Genomic DNA, 10,116 nt, shown 5'->3' with positions numbered 1-10,116 from the left:
AACCAAAACATTCCCAACCTTAAGGAAGTTCAATTTTAATTTTAGGGTTTTTTTCTTAATGATAGAATTAATAGACATTAATTGTAGGGAATTTAGAAAGCACAGAAAAGTGTAAGGAGGTAGAAAAATAGACACCCTCCCCCATCTCATCACCTAAGAGAAACTTACTATCATCAACATATCAACATATTGAGCATATTATTTTTCTTCCTTTTTTTTTTTTTTTTTTTTTTTTTTTTGAGAGAGAGAGCATAAGCAGGGCAGAGGGAGAGGGACAAGCAGACTCCTGACCCGGCAGGCAGCCTGATGCAAGGCTCAATCCCAGGACTCTGGGATCACAATCCAAGCTGAAGGTAGACACTCAACCGACTGCGTCAGTCAGGCGCCCCACTTTTGTCATTTTAAGTTAACCCTTGAGAGGTTGGAGAAAGGGAGAGTTTGGAGCAGAAACATATCGCTCTTCTGTGCTTCGTTAGTGTTCCTGACGTCAGGCAACGGGTCTCTAAAGCAAAATGCCCCTCTTCATCAGACACCTCCACGAGCTACCGGAATCCTCTGACTTGGCCGTTACAACAAAGAGATGTTTTGTCTTGACTGAGGGAAGGAGTTCCTCTTTTTGCGTGACAGACTGATACTAAGAAAAACCAGTTAGGGAAGCCCAGCATGTCCGTCCCACCAGGTTACAGTACGTGCCACCTCACGTCCTCCCAGCTGTCTTCTGAGAGCCAGCATCTGGGCAGAAGGAGGGGAAGAGGGCTAGGAGAGGAACCAATTAGATCTGGGGAGATAAGGAGAAGGGTGTGCCGGTAGAAAATGGAGTATGCCCGTGTGACTGGTAGGGTGTGAGGAATGCAGATTGGGTGTATTGGGCAGGTGTATTTCAAAGATAATTCCCACGGGCTCTCGCTGGTGAATGTCACAGAAAAAGCAAAGAATGGGGGAGGAGACTTGGTAGGCAGGAGATTGTCTACTTAATTAAGAAAATCATTCATCATTTCCTGCTCCTGCTCTCTGTATATCTCTGAAAGCTGGTTTCTGATGACAGCCTTAAAAAAAAAAAAAAAGTTTATTTGTTCATTTCCTGAAATCCTGAGATGGACCACAAAGCCCCAGGCAAAGCATGCTCAAAAACGAAAGTCAGTTTTTCTCTCTGCACTTGAATTGGAGGATTGGGTCTTGCTCAATCTTATATCCCCAGAAATGCACTGGGACAGGCTTTCAGTAGTGACCCCAGTGCTAAGCAGGGGATTAACGTCCAGATTATTTGGCTTGGAGCTGAAATAATTCAGTGATCGATATCGGTTGATGCTTTCTTTCCATACTCCCTTAGAAAGAAACTGGTGGACTCTAACTCCAAATTATCTCTTGAATCTGTTCATTTCTTCCTGTCTCCAAAGCACCAGTCACCATATTCTCTCACCTGAACTGTAATAATAGCTTCCGAGCTGGTTTCCCCTCTCTGGTTCTACTCCAGTATCCACACAAGAGCAGCAATCTTTTGAAACCTAAGTCCCATCAAACCTTTCTCTTGCTTGAAATCTTTCAGTGCCTCCCACGGCACATATGGTCGAATTTGGAATCCTTAACATGGCCGTACAGCATCTGTCCTGCCCTTCCTCTCCTTCGTCTGGTCTCATCTTCCTCCTAACCTCCCGTGCGCCAGCTCCACTAGTCTTTTTTCAGTCTCTTGGCGGCACCACTTTCAGAGCCTTTCCATGCCTTGTTCTCATGTATGAGCTATTCTACTCCTCCTTTCTCACCGGCCCTTTGAAAGTCAGCTTACATATCACGGATCCTCCATGCTCCATCTAACATAGGCTCTCCCTCTCGTACATAGCACCCTTACATTTCTTTCACAGATCTTGCATTTGTGAATATGCATTTGTCTGTGAGACTGTTAAGGTCCAGGTCCCCCAATAGATGGTGTAGTCTAAGAAGAGAGAGAGTGTGTCTGCTCTGCTTCTGCTGTATCCTCTAATGCCTGGCACAGTGCCTGACACATAGTAGGTCTCAGTACTATGCCTTGAATAGACAATTTAAAGAGGATAAAATAACAATGACCAAAAAGGTAATTTTCTTGTGTCTGTTTTCCACTAATGCAGGGCATGTAAGAAACTCTCAACCAATACTTGTTGCTTGATTAACTAACTTTAGATTGATATTTTGATTGGAAGAAAGGTATCACACCTGGAGTCAGACACATCAAAGACACCCAGGTATGATTACAGTCAACCTTTTCCCTACTATGGGGAAAGTGAAAACTATCCTAGTGGGGGGATGAGGTACAAACATTTATAATTACTTTAATGATAGAGCCTCTTACAAGAAATCAAGGTATACTCTAGCTGAATGTTACCGGGTGTGACTGTGCTATCTGCAGTAAGGGACTATGGCTGGTTCGAAGGGGCTGTGGACTTAAACACCTCACTGGGGTCAGTAGGCTCAGAAAGGGGAGGAGAACAGAAACAAAATGGGAAGAAGTACATGGAAAAATGCCCTTTCTAATATGGCAAAAGATGATTAAAAAAATGTTTATTTATTTATTTGAGAAAGAGACAGAGCACAAACATGAGAGGCAGAAGGAGAAGGAGAGAGAATCTCAAGCAGACCCAGTTAGAGCCTGACATGGGGCTGATCTCACAACCCTGAAGTCACTCCTTGAGCCAAAACTAAGAGTCTGATGCTTAATAGACTGAACCACCCAGGCGCCCCCCTCAACCTACCCCTTCTTGATGATAAGCATACACTGCAGATGAATTGTTTGTATAAAATTAAACATACATCATAGAAAGTCCTAATCATGGCTTGAGAGCTATGTGGCATTCATCCTAGGATTCCTGTTGCTATTTCTAGCATGCTATTTCGAAGCATGTTCGAGTATAACAGAGGTTTAGTTTGTTCTAAGGAGGACCATAACAGCCATCAGACCAGGGGAAAAGAGAAGCAAGGCTCATAAGTTTGGTTCAAGGATTCTGGTTCAAGGTCAGTGTCAGTGACAGAGATGAATAAGTCCCGAACGACATCGGTCACTGATTATCTCAGCCCAGCTGTGCTTAGGGAGCAGGACCTACAGAGGAGTGGACAAAAACAAAGCATAAGGTAGGATAGTCTACAACCCATGCGTGTGGGGGGTGTATACACACAGGGTCAGGTCACCTGTGGGACATGTGAGGCCTTGATGGATACAGAGAAGGCAAAGAAGGGGACCCCAGGTGGCAGTGGCATCATGGAGATGATGGCCCCTTCAGTGACCCTTGTCCCTCTGGTTCTTCTTTGAAGTTTGGGAGCATTCGCAGCAGTATGTTGATCCTGATGCGCTGTGAGAAGTACCATGGTTATCAAACTAAAACAGGAGAAGAGGAAAGTGTGTAGGAAAAGAAGAGTACTAGATCATGCCCACTTAGGGATACTCCAAGGCACTTCCAGGACTATTGGAAGGAATTCGTTATGGGTTGAATTGTATCTACCAGAAAAATATGTTGGATTACTAACCCTTGTACCTCAGAATATGACCATATAGGAAATAGATCATTGCAGATGCAAACAAATTAAGATATGGTCCTTAGGGTGGGCTAAATCCAATGCCTGGTGTACTTAGGAGAAAGGGAAAATGCTATGTGAAGACAGAGACACACCAGTAGAAGGCCAAGTGATGACCGAAGTAGAGACTGCAGGCCAAGAAAGACCAAGGCCTGGCAGCTCCCCCACCACAAGAAACCAGGAAAAGACAAAGAAGGATTCTCTCCTACAGGCTTCAGGGCACTCTAGCCTCTAGGAATGTAAGACAACAAATTTCTGTTGTCTGATGCCACTCCGTTTGTGATTATTTTGTTACAGCGGCCTGAGGAAACTAAATAGAACTTGAGGAAGGGGTTTTTCAAAGTAAATAGGACAAGGCCAAAGAGACATTGTTTCATTACTGTTGTTTGGACCCTAATTTTTCCCATAAATTTGTGAGGCCAGAGAAACACAATTTCTATGTAACAATCATATGACTAACGTGCCAAACAGCTAAGCTTTTATTTGCTGGCTGGAATTTAGTCAGTTCATGTGCTCTCTGGTATCTTTCCTGCAACTTTAAGACCTGCCTGCATCGAATCGAATGAGATAATATATGAAAAGCTCTTACCACAGCACCAGGCATCTGGCAAACCTTCACAAATGTTGGATTGGATCGTAATTACCATTGTCTGACTACCCTTATCCTGGAGCTCTCAGCTGCTCACGTCTCCACATCCCAGAGCTGCTGAGAAAACCTTACACCAAAGCAGTCAGGTCCCACTAGAAATCAAATATCGGGTCCCCTGGGTGGCCTAGTCGTTAAGCATCTGCCTTTGGCTCAGGTCATGATCCAAAGATCTTGAGATCAAGCCCCACGTCAGGCTCCCTGCTTCTCCCTCTCCCATTCCCCTTGCTTGTGTTCCTGCTCTCACTTTCTCTCTCTCTCTCTTTGTCAAATACATGAATAAAATCTTAAAAAAAAAAAAATAGACATCAAACATCACAAACTCACCTGGGTCCCCTACCCTGCCTTGGCTTCCCTAGTGAATTCTCTCTCCCATTCTCCACAAACTGTATTTCAAGTCTGGGACGCCTGGGTGGCTCAGTTGGTTAAGCAGCTGCCTTCGGCTCAGGTCATGATCCCAGCGTCCTGGGATCGAGTCCCACATCGGGCTCCTTGCTCCGCAGGGAGCCTGCTTCTCCCTCTGACTCTGCCTTCCACTCTGTCTGCCTGTGCTTGCTCTCGCTTCTCTTTCTATGACAAATAAAAAAAAAAAAAAAAAAATCAAGTCATACTTCCTCAAACCTCCACCACCGTCCATTTCTCCTCAACTATCTCCACCACACGTACCAGCCCGTGTTCGTCCCCAGATACCCTGAACCTCCCCCTGCTGTTTAAACATAAGGGATAACCTGGCTTCTTTCTACTCCAAGTAGTCGCTCTTCATTCTTCCCTCTTTCTGATTCATACTTTCAATCCAGCGTTTTTAATTCTACCTCCTAGATATCTCGCCAATCTAGTCACTTTGGTTCATCTCCACAGCCCCCAGCTGGCTCAGAGCAGCCGATTGTGTCATATCCGGGCTTAAATCCCTGCGGTGACTTCCTACTGTTCTCCAGATCAGGAAAGTCCTTCACATGCTTGCAGGACCTACCCCTGCCCCCGCCAACCCCCTTAATCCTAACAATCGGTTTTTCTAACCTCACCTCTTTTCTTTCTCTGTATTTCTTACATTCTATGCTCTGGGCTACAGAGTAACTCAGAATACCTTCACTTCCTTATTAAAATAACTAACACTTTTATAGCGCTTACTATGTTCTGGTAACTATGGTTACTATGTTCATAGTAACTCATTTGTCAAGACAGAAAACCCACCAACTTAGTATTTTTACTATCCCCGTTCGGAAATGAGCAAATAGAGGGACAGAAGGTGAGTGACTTGCCCAAAGTCACAGGTAAAGTCAGTGGTAAGCCAGGATTTGGACCAAAAATATCTGCTGTGCTGTCCACACCACTGTTCTACTCGCCATTCTCTGACTTGTTCTCGTTCCCTCAGACTCTTTCCTCAGCTGCTGCCTCAGGGTAAGCATCCTCACCTCAACATCAGACCTCCTCGCTCCATGTCCCCATGTCTTCTATCCTTGTCTGACAGCCATTACTTGACATCCGTCTCCTTTGCTAGGCTTTTAGTGCTAGGAAGGCTGCTTCATTCACAGCCATATTTTTTTTTTTTAAGATTTTATTTATTCATTTGACACAGAGAGATCACAAGTAGGCAGAGAGGCAGGCAGAGAGAGAGAGAGGAGGAAGCAGGCTTCCCGCCGAGCAGAGAGCCCGGCGCGGGGCTCGATCCCAGGACCCTGAGATCATGACCTGAGCCAAAGGCAGACTCAACCCACTGAGCCACCCAGGCGCCCCTCACAGCCATATTTTTATTGCTTAGCATATGCCTGCCATATAGTAGATGCTCACTGGGTTTCTCTTGATTGGATAAAAGAATAGACAATTACTACCCACCTTGAAGGGCTTTTGTGTAGGTAGAAGACATAACACAGTACCTGACACATAGCACGGACTTGACAAGTATTTGATATTGTGTCCAGGAAATTGCAAAGTGTCTGGTTTGAGGAGTGTCAAAGGTGTGAAGAGAGGTTTTGGCAGATGGTTCAAGTCTGTTTAGTAAAGCAGGGAGAAGAAAAATGCATGATGAAAGGGGTCATCCACAGTATATAATCTTGCAAAGGCAGAGATTAGCCTGTCAAAATCCCTCCTTCCCAGCCCAAAATAGTTTCGGGTTCTCCACTTAACCACATCATCCAGCTTTCTCACAGCTGACTTCAGCAGAGTGGAATTGGTGCGCTCAGGAGCCCTTGGCACACACGATCAGCAGCGTGCACTGATGACCCAGGTGAAAACAATGATCCACTGTGGCCGTGTTCTGTGTAACACAGATAGCCACCTCCCCGCTGCTGGGAGTCAAGGTCTGACGAAAATTCTGATCTCAAGGAGCACAATTGAAGACTTCCTATTCCGATCTCCTTTGGACAAAATAAATAATTTATTATCCTCAAAAGGCTTCCTGGAACACTGGGTTAATCCCTTTAAAAGGATACATCTGGTCACCCTAACTTCATTACAGTTCTGGACTTGAATGTTACCAGGTGTATTTTTTTTTTTCTTCCCCAAACTGAGTGGTGCCAGTGAGTCTGGAGACAGCAGTCATCGAGCCAGGTTCAAATCGCTGTCTCCTGGAGGCTGTGTCTTGGCAGCCACGGCAACAGCAGGCTTAGCCTTCAAGGAGCAGTGAACTTCTTGTCACCCCTGAGTGACCCTCAATGGGGAAAGGAAGGAGAGGGGGATGACTTCCAGGGAAAACAGCTGATCCACCACCTGTACAAACACGCATCGAACTGGCCTGACATGAGAGTCCTCGGGGAAGGGCTTTGGTAAACCAGAGGGATCGCCAACATGTGGAGTCAGGCCTGTGTGCTCTGCGCATGCCAGCCCCACAAAAATGGCCCCATCTGTCAGAAACCACCAGCGTTACAAAGCCGCTTTATTCCAGACCATTTTGTTCAATCACATCCCCACCAACTACAGGGTAGTGATTGTACAGGACTCTTAGGACACTCCCAAGATCAGCGTCTTTGGCTCTGTTTTCATACCACAGGAGATGTCTATCCTTTTACAACATTCTGGTGTGTGGCTCTCTCTTAATTATATTTGCCGCCAAGAACCAGTTAATGAAGGGATATTTCGTGGCCTTCGGCAAAAACCTCCGACTCAGCAACCAAAAACTGAAAGCCTTGACCTCAAGGCAATCTCTACACCAGCCTCCTGCCTGATGCATATTTCAGAGGTTTCCAGGTTTTAAAGTGTGGATTACCTTTGCAAATGAAAAATTGAACAAGCAAAAGCATTTAGTGGCGTGTTATTACAGTTCCAGGGATTCTGGAAAGGCTGCTCGGTTTAACCAGAGGCAAAATTTCAAAGGAACAACGAAATAAATATTTTTTTTATTATTTCTTATTTGTTCTACCAGGATTTAAAATACAGTGTATTTTGGAAGGCAGCTATGCTCACTGCTATACCATCAATGCCGATAAAATATAGTGTATTTTGATGCCCACCTAAGGTTTCTTGTGATTATAGCATGCATATATCAACCTACTGAAAAAAAGATGCATATTGATAAAATATTTAATAGTTTCAGGGGCATTCAGTATCCAACCACCCCCCAAATAGGTTGTTTATTTGATCTAAATTGCATGGTAATGCAATTTTAAATTCCTCTCGAAAGACAGTCTTATTCTTTCAAATATTTCAAGCCTCTCATTTGTAAGAAAAGTGATTTAAGTAAAGCAAGAGAAATCAGTGTTGTCTTCACCTCAAGATAGCGTTTGGTCATATTATCTGCCGAGTAGGTGGCATTTTCATTGGTATCATTCATCCAAATACCTACTGTACTCCTACTATGTACCAGCTGCCTCCCGAAATGAGAAGATTACGAACACAGAGTTTGCCCTCAGACAGTTCAACTCTAGGAGAAACAGATAATTACAACATAATGTGGTAAATGTGGGAGTACAATACATATTAGCTTTTATATATAATATAAATCAATTATATATATAATTGGATATATAAATGAATTGATGAAGGAATCAATTAGCATGATTATTTGTAGGACATCATAAATTCAGCATGGGAAGCAGGAAATAAATATGTAGTATTCAGCAAAAATGGGGCATGAAATATATTTTTTAAATATTTATTTATTTATTTGAGGGGTGGCGGGGAGAGCAAGCGGGGGCAGTCGTAGAGGGAGAGGAACAAGCAGAATCCACACTGAGCACGGAGCCAGATGTGGGGCTCAATCCCATGACCCCGAGATCGTAACCTGAGCCAAAATCGAAAGCTGGTCACTCAACCAGCTGAGCCACCCAGGTGCCCTTGGAGCATGAAATGTTTTTAAGTGATGAAGCCTTCAAAAGTGTTTTCAAGATGACAGATTTTACCTGTAGGGTTACAAAGGAAATGAGAAATCCTACATTCAATTTATTAACATGTTGGTAAAACCAGACTTAAACACTAAACACATGACAGTAAAGAGCTAACCTGCACAGAAAAGTAAGAGATAGAAATCAGATGGTTACATAATGCTATGATTACTCAAACTCTTATTTTGGATTTACGAATGTCTATATCCAATTATCATGACATACCTATGTTAATTTCTCCATTGTTAATGCAATTAACACAGTCAGTATAAGTCACTCCAAGGGAAGGTAATAGAAGGTGGTAAATTGGGCCAATTTTCCCTCTTTGGGCCCTCAGAGTACAACATAATTTCCATTTTCACAGCAAAGGGAATAAAATCCTAGTTTGTCATTCCCTCAGAAGAAAGATTAAAATGTTACAAATTAGACAAAGCTGTTCAAGGACTTACGGGCTCAAACTCAGTCCTAGGAAAAAGAAAGAAAAGAAAGGTGTACATGTCCAAAAATATGGCAAGTTTTTGGTCTAAGAAGGCAATATGTTGTAACAGATTTGATGTTGAAGAAATGTGTTCCAACTTTATCATTATTTTGCTGTATGACCTTGGTCATCATTGCCTCATCAATAAAACAGGGATAATAATGCCTGCCCTACGTATCTGACAACAATGGATACTTCTTTTTTTTTTTTTTAAAGATTTTATTTATTTATTTGACAGAGAGAGAGAGATCACAAGTAGGCAGAGAGGCAGACAGAGAGAGAGAGAGGGATGCAGGCCCCCTGCTGAGCAGAGAGCCCGATTCGGGACTTGATCCCAGGACCCTGGGATCATGATCTGAGCCGAAGGCAGGGGCTTAACCCACTGAGCCACCTAGGCGCCCCTTCTTCTTCTTTTTTTTTTTTTTTTAAAAATATTTTACTTATTTATTTGAGAGAGAGAGAGAGAGGGCATGAAAGGGAGAGGGGCCTGTGAGGGGCAGAGAGAGTGGGAGAAGCAGACTCCCAGCTGAACAGGAAGCCTGACTCTCGATCTGATCCCAGGATTCTGGGATCATGACCTGAGCTGGAAGGCAGACACTTAACAGACTGAGCCACCCAGATGTCCCCAAGATTTTATTTTTAAACAATCTCTACACCCAGCATGGTGCCCAAATTCACAACCCCAAGATCAATAGCCAGTGGACTGACTGAGCCAGCCAGGAGTCCCAACAATGCATGCTTCTTATATAAAGTAACATATATGAAATGTTTGAAAACATTGTGAAAATATAAAAATCCCGTATTAGACTTGTTGCACATTTGAATGATAGAGTTCCAATAGGACGATATTTTTTCATCTATGAAGAATAAGTTACCTCTTATATAGGGAAATAATGTACAAAATCTCCTCTAACAATCTATTCACTAATAGGAATGAAATAATAGAAATAGTACAATTTCTCTATTTCAGGAGCATCTATTTCTAGTTCCCGGGCACACTTTGTTTCTGCATTCTTCTTTCTTTCTTTTGTCCTTGCTAATCGTTTCATCGTATCTTGATAAAAATTTTTGAGGCAATCTCTTTGCTTTTCTTTTAATATTGTTTTTTATCACATTTTAATTGAAAACCTGAAGGA

This window comes from Mustela erminea, chromosome 17, assembly GCF_009829155.1.
Source record: "Mustela erminea isolate mMusErm1 chromosome 17, mMusErm1.Pri, whole genome shotgun sequence".
NCBI lineage: Eukaryota > Metazoa > Chordata > Mammalia > Carnivora > Mustelidae > Mustela > Mustela erminea.
The sequence above is the reverse complement of the archived record's forward strand: the minus strand, read 5'-3'. Positions refer to the sequence as shown.